Here is a 22,855-nt window from a genome sequence, read left to right as displayed (position 1 = left end):
AGTCAGAAAATTAAAAGGCACATGCTTGATATAAGACCTGTATTTCATACTTTAATATTTTAAAAAGTAAACTGACAAAAATTGCCTGTTAATTGTAATTGGGAGCAAAAAAGAAGGAAACTTTATAAAAATTAATGCTACTGAATCCCTGAGGCAGTAAGTCTCAAATGAGAGGGCCATGCATTTTAGTATTTCATAAAGTACTTGGTATTATTATAAGGTAAACAAAATAAGTGTTTACTGAATTTCTTGAAATAAAGTACAATAATAAATTAAAAATACTAAAGATATGCTATGTAAGACAAATAAAGTAATTATAGAGATGTTAGCCTCAAAATCTCCAGAATCCTAAGATGCTTTCTTTTTACCTGCAATTTTCTTTTTTTGCCCCAGTTCTCCTTCCCTTAGTTTCCTAATTAACTCTTACTCCTTTATCAGACACCAGTTTAGATTTAACTCCAACTGGGAATCCTTATTAAAAACAGTTGCTTGATGGCCAAGCTTCAATTAATATTTGTTTAATGAATGAATGAGTGAATGCCAAGAAGGGGAAAGCCCAGGAATTGACTCATACCTTCCTTTTTCTCCCCTTCCTTCTACATCCCCCTTATCAATCCTCAAATCAAATTATCTGGTACTATGATTGATCTTCTCCAGGTTATGTCAAGACTATTTTACAAAAATAATTGGCTAAACTAATATCATTTTAAAATCCCATTATGAAACATGGTAAAGCTATGGGTGCAATATACCCTTCACCTTTTAAAGGTATATCAGAGCTCAAAAGAAAGTGATACATATATCAAGATGAATGAAAAGTGAAGAGGAAGCAGAAAGTAAGCATGGTAAACTGAGAATGATATGTCAGTTGATTACCTGCTGATCTCAGTAAAAAGGAGCTTTGGTTCTAACATGAATTAAGGGACAAGAGACAAGTTTTGGGCTGATCCATGTTGGGAAGTGGAAGTAGTTGCTCACACAAAGCCTGGATTCTCAAATGATAACAATCTCAATAAATGGATAGACTAGAAACAAACAGTTTAAAAATTTATTCGTGGAGCTGGGGGAAATGGAGAGATATTGGTCAAAGGGGATAAAGTTTCAGTTATACGGGATAAATAAGTTCTAGACATCTAATGTACAGCATGATGACCATAGTTAATAATAACATATTGTATACTTGAAATTTGCTAGAAGAATAGATTTTAAATGTTTTCATCACACACACACAGAGTAACTATGTGAGATGATGGAAGTGTTATTTAACTCGGCTATTGTAATCATCTCACAGTGTATATGTATATCAAAACATCATGATGTACACTTTAAATATATACATTGTTTATTTGTCAATTGTGCATAAATAAATCTAGGAAAAAATGAGAAACAATGAGGCTTCTAGAACAAAGACCTCCCCTTTCATCTTTAAGTTTCTAGGCTTCTGTGATTTCTTAGCAAGGTGTGAATGTACATTTTGCTACCTATGTCTTGGTTTTGGTTTCTTTTTTCTTCTTTTATTTTTTTAACATCTTTATTGGAGTATAATTGCTTTACAATGGTGTGTTAGTTTCTGCTGTATAACAAAGTGAATCAGCTATACATATACATACATCCCCATATCTCCTCCCTCTTGCGTCTCCCTCCCATCATCCTATCCCACCCCCCTAGGTAGTCACAAAGCACCGAGCTGATCTCCCTGTGCTATGCAGCTGCTTCCCACTAGCTATCTATTTTACAATTGGTGGTGTATATATGTCCACGCCACCCTCTCGCTTCAAGTCCATTCTCTACGTCTGCATCTTTATTCCTGTCCTGCCCCTAGGTTCTTCAGAACCTTTTTTTTTTTTTTTTAGATTCCATATATATGTGTTAGCATACAGTATTTGTTTTTCTCTTTCTGACTTACTTCACTCTGTATGACAGACTCTAGGTCCATCCACCTCACTACAAATAACTCAGTTTCATTTCTTTTTATGGCTGAGTAATATGCCATTGTATATATGTGCCACATCTTCTTTATCCATTCATCTGTCAATGGACACTTAGGTTGCTTCCATGTCCTTGCTATTGGAAATAGTGCTGCAGTGAACATTGTGGTACATGACTCTTTTTGACTTATGGTTTCCTCAGGAAATATGCCCAGTAGTGGGATTGCTGGGTCGTATGGTGGTTCTATTTTTAGTTTTTTAAGGAACCTCCATACTGTTCTCCATAGTGGCTATACCAATTTATATTCCCACCAACAGTGCAAGACGGTTCCCTTTTCTCCACACCCTCTCCAGCATTTATTGTTTGTAGAATTTTTGATGATGGCCATTCTGACTGGTGTGAGGTGATACCTCTTTGTAGTTTTGATTTGCATTTCTCTAATGATTAGTGATGTTGAGCATCCTTTCATGTGTTTGTTGACAATTTGTATATCCTCTTTAGAGAAATGTCTATTTAAGTCTTCTGCCCATTTTTGGATTGGGTTGTTTGTCTTTTTGATATTGAGTTGCATGAGCTGCTTATAAATTTTGGAGATTAATCCTTTGTCAGTTCCTTCATTTGCAAATATTTTCTCCCATTCTGAGGGTTGTGTTTTCATCTTCTTTAGGGCTTCCTTTGCTGTGCAAAAGCTTTTACGTTTCATTAGGTCCTACTTGTTTATTTTTGTTATTATTTCGACTTCTCTAGGAGGTGGGTCCAAGAGGATCTTACTGTGATTTATTTCATAGAGTGTTCTGCCTATGTTTTCCTCTAAGAGTTTTATAGTGTCGGGCCTTACATTTAGGTCTTAATCCATTTTCAGTTTATTTTTGTGTATGGTGTTGGGAAGTGTTATAATTTCATCCTTTTACATGTAGCTGTCCAGTTTTCCCAGCGCCACTTATTGAAGAGGCTGTCTTTTCACAATTGTATACTCTTGCCCCTTTTATCAAAAATAAGGTGGCCATATGTGTGTGAGTTTATCTCTGGGCTTTCTATCCTGTTCCATTGATCTATATTTCTGTTTTTGTGCCAGTACCATACTGTCTTGATTACTCTAGCTTTGTAGTATAGCCTGAAGTCAGGGAGCCTGATTCCTCCAGCTCCGTTTTTCTTTCTCAAGATTGCTTTTGCTATTCAGGGTCTTTTGTGTTTCCATACAAATTGTGCAATTTTTTGTTCTACTTCTGTAAAAAATGCCATTGGTAGTTTGATAGGGATTGCATTTACTCTGTAGATTGCTTTGGGTAGTATAGTCATTTTCAAAATGTTGATTCTTCCAATCCAAGAAAATGGTATATCTCTCCATCTGTTGGTATCATCTTTATTTTCTTTCATTGGTGTCTTACAGTTTTCTGCATACAGGTCTTTTGTCTCCTTAGGTAGGTTTATTCCTAGGTATATTATTCTTTTTGTTGCAGTGGTAAATGAGGGTGTTTCCTTAATTTCTCTTTGAGATTTTCACCATTAGTGTATAGGAATGCAAGAGATCTCTGTGCATTAATTTTGTATCTTGCTACTTTACCAAATTCATGGATTAGCTCTAGTAGTTTTCTGGTAGCATCTTTAGGATTCTCTATGTATAGTATAATATCATCTGCAAACAATGACAGCTTTACTTCTTCTTTTCCAATTTGGATTCCTTTTATTTCTTTTCTTCTCTGATTGCTGTGGCTAGAACTTCCAAAACTATATTGAATAATAGAGGTGACAGTGGGCATCCTTGTCTTGTTCCTGATCTTAAAGGAAATGGTTTCCGATTTTCACCATTGAGAACGATGATGGCTGTGGGTTTGTCATATATGGCCTTTATTATACTGAGGTAAGTTCTCTCTATGCCTACTTTCTGGGGGGTTTTTATCATAAATGGGTGTTGAATTTTGTCAGAAGCTTTTTCTGCATCTATTGAGATGATCATATGGTTTTTCTCCTTCAATTTGTTGATATGTTTTATCACATTCATTGATTTACGTATATTAAAGAATCCTAGCATTCCTGGGATAAACCCCACTTGATCATGGTGTATGATCCTTTTAATGTGCTGTTGGATTCTGTTTGCTAGTATTTTGTTGAGGATTTTTGCATCAATATCCATCAGTGATATTGGCCTGTAGTTTTCTTTTTTTGTGACATCTTTGTCTGGTTTTGGTAACAGGGTGACAGTGGCCTCATAGAATGAGTTTGGGAGTGTTCCTCCCTCTGCTATATTTTGGAAGAATTTGAGAAGGATAGGTGTTAGCTCTTCTCTAAATGTTTGCTGGAATTCACCTGGGAAGCCATCTGGTCCTGGGCTTTTGTTTGTTGGAAGATTTTTAATCACAGTTTCAATTTCAGTGCTTGTGATTGGTCTGTTTATATTTTCTATTTCTTCCTGGTTCAGTCTGAGAAGGTTGTGCTTTTCTAAAATTTGTCCCTTTCTTCCAGGTTGTCTATTTTATTGATATATAGTTGCTTGTAGTAATCTCTCATGATCCTTTGTATTTCTGCAGTGTCAGTTGTTACTTCTCCTTTTTCATTTCTAATTCTGTTGATTTGAGTCTTCTCCCTTTTTTTCTCGATGAGTCTGGCTAATGGTTTATCAATTTTGCTTATCTTCTTAAAGAACCAGCTTTTAGTTTTATTGATCTTTGCTATTGTTTTCTTCATTTATTTCTGATCTGATCTTTATGATTTCTTTCCTTCTGCTAACTTCGAGTTTTTTTTGTTCTTCTTTCTCTGATTGCTTTAGGTGTAAGGTTAGGTTGTTTATTTGAGATGTTTCTTGTTTCTTCAGGTAGGATTGTATTGCTATAACCTTTTCTCTTAGAACTGCTTTTGCTGCATCCCATAGGTTTTGGGTCTCCATGTTTTCATTGTCATTTGTTTCTAGGTATTTTTTGATTTCCTCTTTGATTTCTTCAGTGGTCTCTTGGTTATTTAGTAGTGTATTGTTTAGCCTCCATGTGTTTGTATTTTTTTACAGAATTTTTTCTTCTCATTGATATCTAGTCTCATAGCGTTGTGGTCGGAAAAGGTACTTGATATGATTTCATTTTTCTTAAATTTACTAAGGTTTGATTTGTGACCCAATATATGATCTATCCTGGAGAATGTTCCATGAGCACTTGAGCAGAAAGTGTATTCTGTTGTTTTTGATGGAATAGCCTATAAATATCAATTAAGTCCATCTTGTCTAATGTGTCATTTAAAGCTTGTGTTTCCTTATTTATTTTCATTTTGGATGATCTGTCCATTGGTGAAAGTGGGGTGTTAAGGTCTCCTATGATGATTGTGTTACTGTCGATTTCCCCTTTTATGGCTGTTAACATTTGCCTTATGTATTGAGGTGCTCCTATGTTGGGTGCATAAATATTTACAATTGTTATATCTTCTTCTTGGATTGATCCCTTGGTTATTATGTAGTGTCCTTCTTTGTCTCTTATAATAGTCTTTATTTTAAAGTCTATTTTGTCTGATACGAGAATTGCTACTCCTGCTTTCTTTTGATTTCCATTTGCATGGAATATCTTTTTCCATGCCCTCACTTTCAGTGTGTATGTGTCCCTAGGTCTGAAGTGGGTCTCTTGTAGACAGCATATATACAGCTCTTGTTTTTGTATCCATTCAGCCAGTCTGTGTCTTTTGGTTGGAGCATTTAATCCATTTACATTTAAGGTAGTTATCGATATGTATGTTCCTATTACCATTTTCTTAATTGTTTTGGGTTTGTTATTGCAGATGTTTTCCTTCTCTGTGTTTCCTGCCTAGAGAAGTTCCTTTAGCATTTGTTGTGAAGCTGGTTTGGTGGTGCTGAATTTTCTTAACTTTTAATGGGTGGAAAGGTTTTAATTTCTCTGTCGAATCTGAATGAGATCCTTGCTGGGTTGAGTAATCTTGGTTGTAGGTTTTTCCTTTTCATCACTTTAAATATGTCCTTCCACTCCCTTCTGGCTTGCAGAGTTTCTGCTGCAAGATCAGTTGTTAACCTTATGGGGATTCCCTTGTGTGTTATTTGTTGTTTTGCCCTTGCTGCTTTTAATAATTTTTCTTTGTGTTTAATTTTTGATAGTTTGATTAATATGTGTCTTGGCCTGCTTCTCCCTGGGTTTATCCTGTGTGGGACTCTCTGTGCTTCCTGGACTTGATTGACTATTTCCTTTCCCATATTAAGGAAGTTTTCAAATATAATCTCTTCAAGTATTTTCTCAGTTCCTTTCTTTTTCTCTTCCTCTTCTGGGACTCCTATAATTCGAATGTTGGTGACTTTAATGTTGTCCCAGAGGTCTCTGAGTCTGTCCTCAATTCTTTTCATTCTTTTTTCTTTATTCTGCTCTACGGTAACTATTTCCACTGTTTTATCTTCCAGGTCACTTATCCATTCTTCTGCCTCAGTTATTCTGCTATTATTTCCTTCTAAAGAATTTTTAATTTCATTTGTTGTGTTGTTCATCATTGTTTGTTTGCTCTTTAGTTCTTCTAGGTCCTTGTTAAACGTTTCTTGTATTTTCTCCATTCTATTTCCAAGATTTTGAATCATCTTTACTATCATTACTCTGAATTCTTTTTCAGGTAGACTGCCTATTTCCTCTTCATTTGTTTGGTCTGGTGGGTTTTTTCCTTGCTCCTTCAGCTTCTGTGTGTTTCTCTGTCTTCTCATTTTGCTTAACTTACTGTGTTTGGGGTCTCCTTTTCGCAGGCTGCAGGTTTGTAGTTCCTGTTGTTTTTGGTATCTTCCCCCAGTGGGTAAGGTTGTTTCAGTGGCTTGTGTACGCTTCCTGGTGGAGGAGACTGGTGCCTGTGTTCTGGTGGGTGGGGCTGGATCTTGTCTTTCTGGTTGGCTTGGCAATGTCCGGTGGTGTGTTTTGGGGTGTCTGTGAACTTATTATGATTTTAGGAAGCCTCTCTGCTAATGGATGGGGTTGTGTTCCTGTCTCACCAGTTGTTTGGCATAGGATGTCCAGCACTGGACCTTGCTGGTAGTTGAGTGGAGCTGGATCTTAGCGTTGAGATGGAGATCTGTGGGAGAGCTTTTGCCATTTGATATTACGTGGGGCTGGGAGGTCTCTGGTGGACCAGTGTCCTGAGCTTGGCTCTCCCACTCAGAGGCACAGGCCTGACACTCAGCCAGAGCATGAAGACCCTGTCAGCCACACAGCTTTTGGGAAGTCTGAGGTCTTCTGCCAGTGCTCAGTAGGTGTTCTGTAGGAGTTGTTCCACATGTAGATGTACTTCTGATGTATTTGTGATGAGGAAGGTGATCTCCATGTCTTACTCCTCCACCATCTTGAAGGTCTCTCCCTCACCAAGGTAATTTTGATGAAGTGCAACAAAGTAGGAATGCTTGAAGAATTAGATATCAAAATTTATTATATAACTGTTGTGAAGGCAGTGTGATGGAAACAGAGTTACATAGTCCAATGGATAAGTAAAGATCTCAAGAATAGAGCCATAGGTAAACTCTATATGTGATCAAGGTCACATTATATCAATACCAATAGGGAAAGAACAAATTATTAAATAATTGCTTCTAGACAATTGGATGTTTATATGTAAAGTTTTAAAATTGAATCTCTGTCTTACAGAATATGTAAAAGTCATTTCCAAATAGATTAAAGCATAATTTGGTCTTATTTAGTAATAGCAAGTAGTGAATATTAAAAGGCCCAAAAATACTACTGAAAATTATATACGGAAGGAGAAAATCTTACACATGTTACCGGACACAAGTTTGTGTGCCCAATGCACGGTGAGGCCAAACTGAAATATCGGAGTTTGGGGCAGTAAAGGGCTTAACACAGGGCCATGCAAGGAGACAGGTTGCTTGTGCCAAAAAACCCCGAACTCCTCGAAGGGTTTCAACAAGGCTTTTTTAAGGCAAGGTAAGGAAGAGGCATGGTTAGTTTTTGCAAACTTCTTGGTGTAGGAATCCTTTATTCTTGCAGCTGTCCATGTAAGTCAGGTCATGATGCTCCTGTAAATCTCCAACAAGACAAATGTTATTCTCTGTTCTGCAACTTTTTATCTCTGTATGAATGAACTCAAAGGTCAGAGCCCTGAGAATAGGCTGTCCTGTATATTTCAGGCTATAGGTAACATTCTTTAACAAAAGGTACAGAGCCAGCATATAAGCACAGGCAAAAAAGCACAAAGGTTTTAGGAAAAGGAACAGATCTAATATGGAGTCAGATTTGTTCTTCCCTATTACACACATACTTATACAGCTAGTTGTATAAGTTTGTTTATATTTATGTAATAATCAAAAAAGGAAAAATAGGAAATATCCATCAAAAGAAAACTGGACAAATAAGATTGCAGTTTATTTAGACAATGAAATAATTTGCAGCAGTGTAAGTGAACAAATCGGAGCTACATGTAACATTTTGGATAATGCCAATAGATATAAATATGACCCAAAATAAAAACAAGTTTCAGGAAGAAAAATATGATAAAACACAATTTATATAAAATATATTTGGGGAGGACATAAATACACATGCATATATGCATGAGAAAGATAAACCACAACATCAGGATATAAAATTATCATTATTTCTGTTCACCAATATTTCTGGTTCATATGCTTTTCAAGTATTGATACATGGCAGGTCTGTACTTTCTCATGCTTTTTGAGTTAATGGGACTACATGATTTGTTCCAGCCAATGATTTGTTAGTGGAAGTAACATAATTTCTTTTCAGGTAAAGCATTTGTTGTTGGTGTGAGACTCTACAGAAATCTCAATTTTCTTACTACTATGAAGGCTATCCAAGTTCAAAATAGTAGGTACTCTGTTATTCTGGGTCCCTGACTGCCTCCCCACATGAACTTTTACCATGAGTAAGATATAAATGGTTGTTTTTTTACATTACTGTGGTTTGGGGCATAGTTTATTATCTAGTCTATCCTCACTGATGTACAGGTATAGTTAGCTCTGATGTGACTGTAGAGAGATAGTGATATTCAACTATAATTTTAATGTTTTATTCCTTAAATGGAATTATAAAAACAGTTTCCATTATTTTTTCTCAGTTATATTTGGTTTGAAACATTTTTGACAAAATGGCAAAACGAAATATTTGATAGATTTAGCCTTAAAAAATGTTGATAAAAAGTAAGTTGTGTAGTGAAGTAGAGAATTCACGGAATGATTTTGGAATGAACATTTTGATATACTTTAGAATAAAAGCAGATACTTTAATTCTACTTTTCCCTTTCTTTTCATTTTCCTTTCTCTCTCATTCAGTTTCTTCACTTTCCTCCCCACACCCTCTCCTAGACTAAAAAAAAAATTAGAGTAAGCATTGTTCTGCATTACAAGGCAGCACATTCTGTCCACAGCTCCTTGTACAGGAGCATGTGTGGGTAGACTACAGAAATGGAATCCATACAGTTTTCAAAAACTTACAAGGTTGATAGTGATGATGCTGATGATTCACAAATAGTACCTCACTAAAAGAAATTGCAAATGAAAAAAATTTAGTGTACCTCAGAGAGACCCTAAGGAGGTATTAGTCTTTTCCTTGAATAACATTTCATAACTCTTTCCCTCACTGTGGATAGAAAAATAACCAATTAAAAGTGCTTCAAGAAATAACAAAAGCAAAAAAAAAAAAAAAATGTGTCAGTAACACAACTGCATTTCAGAGGATGAACTGATTTTAGAAACCTAGTTTTTGAGTCACAAAACACATTCCTTCACTCTGCAGAACACAGCTGAAATAATGTTAATTACTTGCCTTCTACTCAGAATATTTCAATTTATTTTTATAGTGTTATATTATTGTGGTATATGAACTGAATAAATAATAGAATGTTAATTCCCCATGGTAAATTAAGAAAGAAATCAGTGTAATAGCCCTCTTCAAGGAGAAGTGATAGGAACAGTTATACAGTCCATTAATGAATCATATTTATTAGCTTCTCAGGAGGGACTTCTATTTAAAAATCAATACTTTCTTCCCAATATGCACAATTACCTAGAAATTAGGTATGCTATGCATGGAAGGTTTTGTCATAGGAAGTTTTGCCATAGTGTAGTAGTTAAGTGGATAACTTTGGGATCTGTCTAACCTGTACTCTAATCCAATAACTTACGATAAAATCTTAAGTGGTTATCTTTTTATGCCACATAAGAAGACGATAATTCATTCAGGTGTTTGGAGGGTTAAACAGGTTACACCATGTGCTTATCATAGAAGCTGGCACATAATAATTGCTAAATAAATGATATAAATATCATCATCATCACTGACTTTGTGAATTAAATGTTATTATCACTAGTTGACACTCAAGGAAGTTGAGGATCTGAGAAGTTAATTAGCTGGTCCAATTTCATACAGATGTAAGGAGAAAACACTAGTGCTGCCAAATTCTTCTACATCCTTATAGAGCCAGATTATTCATTTGTAGTTTGAATATGCACCTAAAACTGTCAATAGTACTTTCTGAGTAAGACATGCAAATTCAAATATATGCAAGTAAGCACAATAAATACCATTTTCTGAGAAAAATTCTGTGTCCATGTTATCCCAAACCTTGGTTAGAAATATCTCTAGTTTTTATTTATCAATCTAAATCAAGGTTGAAATATTAAATCTCAGCTTCCTCAAATCTCAGCTGTCAGCTTCCTTACTTTCAAACTACCCCTTAAATAACTGGATAGTGGAAAAGAGAAAAAGGGAACACTTTCAGTCCAGTGATAGACGTCAACCCCAAATTAAACTTGATACAAGTGCCTGAAGTCACCAGTGTACCTTTTGTGGTGGGTGTCATGGTTCATTCATTTTTTTTTCATTCAGTAAATATATATCAGATGTCTACTAAGAGCAGGGAAGTGTATAAGACCATGCGCACACAAAAACTCTACCCTTACCTTGGGAGGAACTCACTTTCCAAAGTGGGAGGACAATGAGGAACCAAATTCACAATAGATTCAATAGTCCTGTGATAGAGGTAAGTAGCATGCTCAACTTCCTTCATGAAGTTAATGTCTAAAAAAGTGCTGTGAATGGATTTGAAAATAATATTATGCATGTAGACATGGAGATGAGAAACAAAATACTGTTTTCAGAGAAGGGTGAAAAATCAAATGGTTGAAGGTGGGATAGACACTAGTTATGGGGAAAGAATGGTGAAAACTGACTTAAAAGATGTTCTTAAATTCCACATCAGGTAGGCTTCATATTTATGGCCACAGAGTAAATCAGAGTAAATGAAGGATGAGAGTGACATGTTTAGATTTACATTTCAAAAAATCACTATAACTCCAACCTACAGGATGATAGCCTGAATACATCTACCCAATCATGCACGCAACCCCTTATTCATTTATTCACATGCATAGTGTTCAAACATATGTTTTGCTCATCTACTACACATCAAGCGATGTAACACATGCTGGAGGTACAGTGAAGAACAGAACAAGCATTTATTCTCTTTTCCCCCCTCCTCCTCTTTGTCTCCGTCCCACTCTCTCACAAAGCCTACTGACAAGTGCTAGAGACTAATAGTAAACAAAGATGGATAATAAACAGAATAATCTAGTAGATGAATATAGTAAATCACGTAAGAAATGATGGGGGTTTGAAATAAATCTTTAGTAGTAGGATTGGAGAGGCATGAGGAGATTGGAGAAGCATTTAGGAGGTAGAATTTATGGCACATGGAGACTGATTGAAAGTAAGAGACAGAAGAGAGAAATGTTTAAAAGGACTCTAAGGTCTCAGTTCTGAAATTTTGATGAAGCCAAGCCACTGGCCTATTTTTTTCCTTTACCAAATAGGCAAAGTCAAATTGTTCGGTACAACTGAAGGCAGCCATTCCTAGTTTCAGGCATCTGTTTACAGGAAGGCTTTCACTCATTTGGCAGGATTAGGATCATTAATTCATACTTCATACCAGTGCTTACACAGGTATGTTTAGAGAAGAAATGGATACCTTTTTGAGTTTTCTGTACCAACTCTCTTAAGCTCACAGTCACCTACGAAACAATGGACCCAGCATATAGTGTGCAGGTCTGAGACCGCAGCCACCCCAGCTCAAGGTGGGATAACCAGATTGTTGTGTTGGGATTAGGTCTGTTGGGGAAAGAGGGGGTAGTAAGGAGAGTGGGAATTATAGAGCATTTAAAAACATCAAGTAAGTGAAGGAATCAACCTAATTGGAAGCCCAGGTCATGGTTTGTGAACACAGCCATGCATCCAAGTGTGGGTTTACATGGTGAAGATTTCTTCTTTAATGGACACAGCCTAGAAGCAAAGGAATCTTCAAATCAGCCCATGCGCTCATCTATGTTGGTAAATATTTTAGTTATGAATGACACTATTAAACGTGGTGCCTCTGTGCAGTGTACACACCCTAGAACCAGATACAACTTCTAACTTTCTAATTTCCTTTATAACTTGGACTGCTGTTTTTTTTAAGAAAAATCATTTTTACTCAGCCAAAAAAAAATATTTGACAAACTCAAATTTTGGACAAATCCTTCATCTTAAATAACTCTGTGGTTTCCACATTGGCCACTTACTCCAAAGCCAGAGAATCAGGGATATACTATTTTGCAGCCTGTTCACCACTCTGGTATCTGTTAGGGACAGAAGAGAGAGGAGTGAAAAGGTGCTTGAGTTCCTGTTTGGGGTCATTAATTACTACTTTGAATGGTCCACACTGCTCTATTTATCCCAGTCTTCTCCTTTTGCTTCCATCAGCCGTTCCTTCTTCAACCACTCCAGTGGTCTTCCACAAAGCCCTGTGGAGCAGACTGCCTTAGGGAGTTAAAGGGGAGACCACACTGGTGCCCCACATATTGTGGGTTTCATTTTCTGTCCTCCTCTCTAAGGAAGATAAAATAGCCATCTACCTCTCAGTTCTTTGCCATGTTGACATTCAAGAGGACAAGTTACTTATAGCAGTAGCCAGAACAGCATGTTCAGAGTTTGGCCACCATTTCTGAATGGTCAGGAAAAGTCCTTGAAAAGAATTTAAAAAAAAAAACAAAAAAAAAAAAACACAGAAATGTCTAAGAATAAGATAAGACATTTCCCAGTTTTTGAACTTGAGAATTAAAGGAACATTTCTAGAGAAATGAATTGACTTTATACCTTAAATGAGGGATAGAAACACACAGAGATTATATATGCAAATATAAACATGAAATGTAACTATTATAGATGCATTCTAGCTCTGATAATTAATACCTTCAAGGTAAGTGGCAATGAATATGAGAACTAATTTCCTAAGTAGAATTTTAGAAGTAACTAACCTACACTTACCATAGAAATGCTTTATTAGTTCAGGTTCAACACATCACTTTCATATTTCTGTAACCTGTTTAATATGTGGTCAGAGATAGCCAAACTCCATAAAGCAAGGTGCCCAGATACTAATACAATGAGCACACCACCATACAGAGTCTACAAGAGATATTATTTCCATAAGGAATTACCTGTTCTATTCCAGACCTGACTAGCCTTTCAAGCAAGCCTGGGTTGCTTTGGGTCACAGTAATTAAGTTAATTAACAAAAGCTAATGCAAATATGTAAAAAAAAAAAAAAAAAGGAACACCTCACAGAACATTTTTCTTCATCCTGGAAGCTGACAGGGAGCACATAAATAAAACAATTATACTGGTGGGCAATGACTCTTCACTTATCATCTACTTAATACCATTCTTTAGAGTGAACCTATAACACTTGGGAGTTTTCTGTTTTCCTTCAAAGCAAATCTAAGGATAGTTATCTAAAAAGATTCCTGAATCACTAATTCATAGAACTTCTATTAGGAGGTCCTATAATATCATGTGGGTATCTGTTCATTTAACACTCATATAGAGGGTGTCTACTTGGTTAAAAGCACTACGCATTATAGTTATGTAAAGGAGAACAACACCTTTAAATTCATTCAGTAAGCATTTCTTTCACATATACTAATAAATGTTTTTCACCACCAGACAGTATATAAGCTAAAAGAAAGATAGTCACTTTATGAAAGTTAATAGTATAAAATAAAACTGAAAGAAATGTAATAAGGCACATGTTTAAATGGTGATATAGGAAATAAGTTCAGAGAAGGAAAGATTACAGCAGGAGGCAATCAAGAAGGCTTAAATTAACAAGTATATACTAAACTCTAACCATAGTGCATGTAAGGGATTATGCCAGATAACACTGATTGCAGAAAAATATACCAGTAGTTTAATTTTGTACAGGATGTAATCAATGTCAATGAACAAAAATACAATCAATGTGTGATAAGTGCCTGAGTACAAGGGAAATAATTTCTACAAAAATTTAGAAGAGGCAAGTCACCTTTTATGATGAAGGAAGATTTTATGTAGGAGGTAAGGTTTGGATCAAGCCTTGTATAATAGGTACAATTTTTAGAAATGGGGTATTTTAGTTAGAAGGGCTGTTTTCAGGAAAAGTCTGTTTCATCTCAATGAAAGGTTTCTAAAGTTAGCATTTGCCTTGGCGATGACACCAGAATCTAGGTCCTAGGATCGTTTCCATATGCTCAGAAATTTGATTTTGTCAGCATTCCAAGAATGGGTCAATTGCTAAGGATGAGATTCACATTAATCAAGTTTCCAGAGCCTGAAGTATAAATGAGAATATCAATTTATTAATTTACAACACAAGCAGAAGTACTTGGGGAGCCAACTTCTAATAAAAAGTTTGCATGGTGAGCAAGAAACCAGAGGAAGAATGTCAGAGAATTTTGCTGTAAGTATTCGACGTTGGGTTATGTTAATCACTTACTTCCATCTCCAGAATAAATAAATTCCTGACAAAATTACCTAAGCCCTTGAGTCTGCAGGTCAGTCATATGGAGGAGTTGCTTGTGCAGTCTTATGGATGGGTTATTTGTCTTGCTCGGTCCCATTTATCTGTGCCTTCACAACAGGTCTGCTCAACAGCCTACTGAAACACATTCTTTGTTGAGGAGTATATGTGTCTCATTTTATCCCAAATTTGATATTGCTAGGAAGTCCAGTTAGAACTATAGACTATTAGAGCATTTAACTCACTACTATACAGTAAGTAGTCTTTATTAAAAAGTAATATATGGTCATTATAAAAAATTTCAGAAAATACTAAAATAATCAAAATAAAAACTGAAAGCCTCCTTCCTCTACCCACTGCTGCCTTAATTCCTCTCCTCAGCTGTGGTTATTGTTATCAGTTTGGGGTGCATTTTTCTAGCACTTCTTTGCATGCATATGCAAATAAAAAAGCATGTGCATACTCTATTTTTAATGTAATCAAACTACATATACTGATCTCCACTTGCTTCTTTCACTTAGAAATAAAATTATGCATAATCTTCCTATAGCAAAACTCATACCTATAACTCTCTCCTCATTAATGGCTCCACAGTGCTGCTTCTTAACTATGCAGCCCAATTGATGCATCCAACCCAGTATCATTCCTATGCAGCGAAAATCCTGTACATTTAATGGGCAATTAGGTTTGTCACTCCCTAGCAAAACGAAAATCCTTGTACATGTAATGAGCACTTGTTTGAGTAAATCTTATCATAGACTAAATTTCAAATGACATATATAGTTTATATTTTGAAAAATTTCAAAGTTGCCCTACAAAAATTGGTACGAAGCATCTATACACTTCTGGCAAAGGGTGTACTGACTTTCACATGCTTTAAATAACATGGAATTTTATAAATGTTTACAATATTTGCAAGTCTAGTTGGTAAAGAAGCAGTTAAATTTTGCTTTATTGGCATATTTTAATTAAGTGAGGTGAGCTTTTATGTATATTATTAGTCATTTATATGATGTACATGCGTATGTGTGTGTGTGTGTGTGAGAGAGAGAGAGAGAGAGAGAGAGAGGAGAGAAAGACTAGCTTTCCAGACCCTTTGCCCATTTTATGCAGTTGTTTACTTTAAAAAAATAAATCATTAATACTTATTTATAGATTGACAACATTATGCCATATGTATTGTAAAGATTTTTTTTCAGAGTTTGTTTTTTAAATTTTGTTGAAAGTGAATCATTTGGAGTTAATTTTGTTGAGAAAGGTAAGGGTCCAGCTCTTTTTTCTCAACACATAGCTAGTTATCCTAATCCAATCTGTTGAGTAATCTGTTTTTCCATCACTGAGTTTTGAAAACCTGTATTTATCATGTACTAAATATCCCATATAAACGGTTCTATTTTTTTGTCCTCTATTCTGTTCCATTGATTTGTCAGCCCATAAGCCATTATTGCATGGTTTTAATCAGTACAGCTTAGTGTATACTTGACAGGAGTAGTTCTCTACCATTAAAAAACCTTTTTTGACTTTTTTTCTCATCCTTACACATTTATTTATACACACAAATGTTAGGAAGTTTTTTTTCTCAGATTGAAATCAAGAAGTAGAATGAGGAAGAGGAGAGAGAGGAGGATAGAGAGTTATGATACCAATTGATTTAGATGTGTTCAATTTATATTTGTATTTACAATGAATTGATGGGACTATTTCTATGCAAGCAGAAGGTATCACACTCTAGTTATTAAATTTTTCTTTCAGGTCTCAATAAACATTGAAATTATGTATGCATATATCCTGCAGATTTCTTGTTAGGTTTCGTCTCAGGTGTTTTGTGCTTTATTATCTTTTTAAAAGGCATGTTTTCTATATAAGAAAACTACTTTTTGGTTAATGTTTATTGTTCACTTTTTTTTTATAATATAGCTATTTGTTCTCTTTCTTTTTTAAACATCTTTATTGGAGTATCATTGTTTTACAATGGTGTGTTAGTTTCTGCTTTGTAACAAAGTGAATCAGGTATACATATGTCCCCATATCCCCTCCCTCTTGTGTCTCCCACCCACCCTCCCCATCCCACCTCTCTAGGTGGTCACAAAGCACCGAGCTGATCTCCCTGTGCTATGCGGCTGCTTCCCACTAGCTATCTGTTTTACATTTGGTAGTGTATATATGTCCATGCCACTCTCTCACTTTGTGCCAGCTTACCCTTCCCCCTCCCCGTGTCCTCAAGTCCATTTTCTACGTCTGCGTTTTTATTCCTGTCCTGCCCCTGGGTTCTTCGTAACCTTTTTTTTTTTTTTTAAAGCTTCCATATATATGTGTTAGCATACGGTATTTGTTTTTCTCTTTCTGACTTACTTCACTCTGTATGACAGACTCTAGGTACATCCACCTCACTACAAATAACTCAATTTCATTTCTTTTTATGGCTGAGTAATATTCCATTGTATGTATGTGCCACATCTTCTTTATCCATTAATCTGTTGATGGACACGTGGGTTGCTTCCATGTCCTGGCTATTGTAAATACAGCTGCAGTGAACATTGTGGTACATGACTCTTTTTGAATTATGGTTTTCTCAGGGTATATGCCCAGTAGTGGGATTGCTGGGTTGTATGGTAGTTCTATTTTTAGTTTCTTAAGGAACCTCCATACTGTTCTCCATAGTGGCTGTATCAATGTACATTCCCACCAACAGTGCAAGAGGGTTCCCTTTTCTCCACACCCTCTCCAGCATTTATTATTTACAGATTTTTTGATGATGACCATTCTGACTGGTGTGAGATGATATCTCATTGTAGTTTTGATTTGCATTTCTCTAATGATTAGTGATATTGAGCATTCTTTCATGTGTTTGTTCGCAATCTGTATATCTTCTTTGGAGAAATGTCTATTCAGGTCTTCTGCCCATTTTTGGATTGGTTTCTTTGTTTTATTGATATTGAGCTGCATGAGCTGCTTGTAAATTTTGGAGATTAATCCTTTGTCAGTTGCTTCATTTGCAAATACTTTCTCCCATTCTGAGGGTTGTCTTTTCGTCTTCTTTATGGCTTCCCTTGCTGTGCAAAAGCTTTTAAGTTCCATTAGGTCCCATTTGTTTATTTTTGTTTTTATTTCAATTTCTCTAGGAGGTGGGTCAAAAAGGATCTTGCTGTGATTTATGTCATAGAGTGTTCTGCCTATGTTTTCTTCTGAGAGTTTTATAGTGTCTGACCTTACATTTAGGTCTTTAATCCATTTGGAGTTTATTTTTGTGTATGGTGTTAGGGAGTGCTCTAATTTCATTCTTTTACATGTAGCTGTCCAGTTTTCCCAGCACCACTTATTGAAGAGGCTGTCTTTTCTCCATTGTATATTCTTGCCTCCTTTATCAAAGATAAGGAGACTTATGTGTGTGGGTTTATCTCTGGGCTTTCTATCCTGTTCCCTTGATCTATATTTCTGTTTTTGTGCCAGTACCATACTGTCTTGATTGATTACTGTAGCTTTGTAATATAGTCTGAAGTCAGAGAGTCTGATTGCTCCAGCTCCGTTTTTTTCTCTCAAGACTGCTTTGGCTATTCGGGGTCTTTTGTGTTTCCATACAAATTGTGCAATTTTTTGTTCTACTTCTGTAAAAAGTGCCATTGGTAGTTTGATAGTGATTGCACTGAATCTGTAGATTGCTTTGGGTAGTATAGTCATTTTCACAATGTTGATTCTTCCAATCCAAGAACATGGTATATCTCTCCATCTGTTTCTATCATCTTTGATTTCTTTCAGCAGTGTCTTATAGTTTTCTGCCTACAGGTCATTTGTCTCCATTGGTAGGTTTATTCCTAGGTATTTTTATTCTTTTTGTTGCAGTGGTAAATGGGAGTGATTCCTTAATTTCTCTTTCATATTTTTTGTCATTAGTGTATAGGAATGCAAGAGATTTCTGTGCATTAATTTTGTATCCTGCTACTTTACCAAGTTCATTGATTAGCTCTAATAGTTTTCTGGTAGCATCTTTAGGATTCTCTATGTATAGTATCATGGCATCTGCAAGCAGTGACAGTTTTACTTCTTCTTTTCCGATTTGGATTCCTTTTATTTCTTTTTCTTCTCTGATTGCTGTGGCTGAAACTTCAATTTGACCTGGTCCCAGTACTGATTGCTTTTAGCTAATAGTCATCATCCACTTCACTCTTTCCCCTTATCTCCCAAATCCATGCATTTACCAGTTCTCTCATTAATGCCTCCTAAGTACCAATAATGTTCAAATCTGTTTTGTCTTCTCTATTGCTATAAACCGTGCCGAAATTCAAACTTGTTATTTCCTAGACTATGTCATGCTCAATTTCATCCTTTACTAACGTATGAATATATATATTTCACTTCCATACTTAAAATTCTTCAATGATTTCCATACATAAAAGGAAAAAGAAATTCTAGGTTTCTTACACTTGCACCACTGTCTGTCAGTCCCCTTTGCTGCCTCTCCATAATTCTCATTTTATATCCCAATCAGCACCCGATCATGCTCTGTAAGGTCTGTGTCTCTGGACTTTGAACTTCCTAGAGCACACCCTCATATATCTCTCCTCTCACTGGAATAGCTCTGTCTACCCCTCTAGAGTAAGCATAGTATCTTCCTCAAAGTTGTTCCAGCCCCAGACGGAATTCTGCGTATTTCTTCAGTGCTCCCATAATACTCCGTGTACAAACCTATTTCATATTACACTTCATCTTATAATTATTTGTTTAAACATTTGTTAGACAAATATATGGAATTTTTGAAAACAGATTTTGTTTCTCATTTATCCCAGAATTCCTCCCATATGAACTTGTTTAAGTGAATGGATGAATGAAAGATCAAATATTATTGAAGGTCTCTTATGTGTCAGGCGCTCAATTCTAGGTGCTGCATATACAACAGTGAACAAAACACAAAAATACCTGCCTTCATTGATGTTGCATTGCAGTGGATTAAGAGAGTCCATCAAAAAATAATTAAGTAAATATGTAGTATATTGGGGATTAGTAAAGCTTAAATAAATGGAGAATGTAGCATGGCATGGGAAGTTTCAGTTTTGTAATGATAGAATTATCTCAAAACTGATCAAGGGATTCATTTCAATTAAAAATACAACTGTTTCATTTTCAAAATTGAGACATTGATTCTCTATATTTCATAATAAAAATAAAATTTAATGAAAATTTCAGAAGATGGTAGAACTAATGAATTGTAGATACTTGTCAGGTTGAAAAATTATTTTAGTGAAGGAACTAGAGGGAATAATATGGAAAAGGGCATAAACATAAGTTCATTTTTTATTATTATTAGATTTAATGGATATTTAAAACAAACCTGTCAAATTGTTGCAAAAGTGTGTGAATGGCTGCTCTCAATTTTTGCTCTGACCTCACCATGGATGAGCTACATGTGGCAGTGAGGAAGGATGATCAACTTATCCTGGTTTGCCTGGGATTTTCCCAGTGGTCAGAGAATGAGGTAATTACAGATATTGGTAATGACAAATTTTAGAATATCTTCACAAACTTGGAAGTCTCAGGAAGAGTCAAGAACAAGATTATTATAGGTCAAATACCTAAGAGTCAAGGTTATTGGAAGAATCGCCTACATGGATATTAAAATTGCCATGGCAGGAGCAATTTTGGAGAAAATAATAGAGAACCAGGAGGTAAAATCCTTAAAGGATGAGGAAGAATAATCTGGGGTTGTGTGAAAAAGTGTTCCTCAAAATGTGGTCCACAGTTTTTTGTTGCTTATCCACAGTGAGGATCATTAAATATAATGATAATTTTTAAATGAACTTATGTTTTATGCCCATTTTATTTCATTGTCTATAATTTATTTTTTATTGTATTTATTGTTCCAAAATAGAATGGAGAGAAAAAAGGCTGGTCCTTCCCCACAGATAGTTTGATAAGCACTGGTATAGTTGACTGTAAGAAGAAGGTTTGTGGGTAGTATCCTAGCAGTGGAGATTTGGTGAGACGTTGTCTGTTCTGAGTAGACAGAGTTGTCCAATGGAGGGAATATTTCTGGTAACTGGTGATGAGGCCTTCTCCTCTGGATGGTGCTGAAGAGACATTGACAGATTCTACTTTCTAGCTTTTCATTTCTCTAGACTCCATGAGGACTATCAACTTTCAGTTGGTTATTACAGGATTATTTATTCCACATTCCATTCAGATTACCTTTTAGGATGGCTGCTCCCTGATGACATATGGAGATGTACCTTAATATTAACTCTAAGTTGCCTTAAAATGGCACTGTGGTATCAACTTCCTCTGAGAAGCTTTTCAACAGGCAGAATTGAACCTCATGGATTGGCAGCTAAATTCCACACATGTGGTACACAAGCAGTCTTATAAACTCCTGTCATAGAGGGTAGCACCGTCTGCCTTGTCCCCAAATTGAATGTCCTATCTTAATACCAGTATAATTACCTTTCTATAAATAGTAAATTCCCATATATGCAATTCCTACTCCAAGTTCATCTTGTTAAATTGAAAATAAAACTGTAACATTCTAGCTTAGATGATGCCCTGCAGTACTTTATGGGTGATATTGGCAGTGCTTCTCAAACTTTAATCTATATGTGAATTATCTAGAGATCTTATTCAGAGTCATAAGATCCGTTATCATGCAGATTCAGCGGGATTGGGGTGGGCCCTGAGAGTGTACATAACAAGCGTTGGAGATGCTGTCTGAAGACCACACTTAGAGTAGCAAATGTTTAAGGGTTTTGTAACTAGCATCATCTCTAAGTAATGCTTTTTGAGGCTTCATAATAACAATTGCTCCCACCAAAGGAATTCTACTATTGATAGTTCTCAGCAACTTAGTCTCTCTGCAGCAGACCCTGCTACAGACATTTTCAGTCAGATTCTTGATATCTTTTGAGCAGATGGATAGCTCAGGGAAGCACAGTTGTTACGAGCCTGGGCACTGCCATTTAAATGCAGAGTGACTTTAGGCAATTTTCTTAATTTGTATAAAGTCTCAGTTTCCTCAGTAATAAAATGGATGAAATAATAATAATGATGATAATAATTAAAATATCATATAATCCCCAGGCGTGTTATCAGGATCAATGAGATGATGCATATGAAATTTCAAATATGTAGCACTCAATACATATACTTTATTATTATTATTGATATAATTACTATTATCTGATTTTGTGTTGTCTCATGGAATTAGTATCATATCTGCCCCTCAGTACTTTTCTAAATTCTGGATAATCTTGTCCAGTTTAGCTTAAGGTGAGGTTTCATTCCATCCCAAGGCTATACAAGAGACTTAGACTGTAGTATCCGTCAGTACCTCTTAGCATTATCTGAATTCAGACCTCAGTGAAGCTTGGAACAAGCTCCGGAATCTTCTTGATACTCTCAACCCACTCAAAAGCTTAGAATACCCATAAATACAAATTTTAGAAATTCCATAATTTTCCAAGACATAGCTAATATACTTTCAGTTACTTAGGAAAAATACAATTTTTTACTAAGAGCAGAATCCATCATTCAAAGCACATGTTTGACAGCTACTAGGTGGTAGCTGGATGTTAAGTGAGAGAGGTGAGTTAGCATGAGATAATTCTATTTCTTAGACTGTTTGCCTATGATTAGGTTGATCTTTTTTTCTGCATTTAGCAACTAAAAAAGAACTTCAGGAATGGCTTAATTAATCCTTGAATCATGTCAGTTTTACCCTCCACTGGATAGGCACTAAGAATTTGTGTTTAATAAAACTCCTTTTCTCTTAAATCACCTACCTATTCCTGCAGAAGACCTACTTAGCCCAGTAATTTGTATTCCTATTTAAAATTATGTATAACCAACATTTAGGTGACTCCTCTTAATAGAAATCTCCAGGTGCAGGAACAGAGAGATTCTCCCCGTTTAGCTACAATGCACACTTTTGCTCTCACTATCAGCAATTTGAAGTTCACAGATTTGCTTATCTGTACGCTTCCTGAAGAGCTTTGCCATTATCCTAGGAGAGGAATATCATCTGGGCACCACAACGTTTTAGGTAGCATAATATTTTGTTTTTTTAAAAATCACTTCGCTTTTGGGCACAGCTGTTCCTGGTAAGTACGGTGGACATTTTCCTCAATAAAGCAATAAATTATCAGAA

Source organism: Balaenoptera ricei, chromosome 9 (genome assembly GCF_028023285.1).
Source record: "Balaenoptera ricei isolate mBalRic1 chromosome 9, mBalRic1.hap2, whole genome shotgun sequence".
Taxonomy (NCBI): Eukaryota; Metazoa; Chordata; class Mammalia; order Artiodactyla; family Balaenopteridae; genus Balaenoptera; species Balaenoptera ricei.
This window is presented reverse-complemented; position numbering follows the sequence as displayed.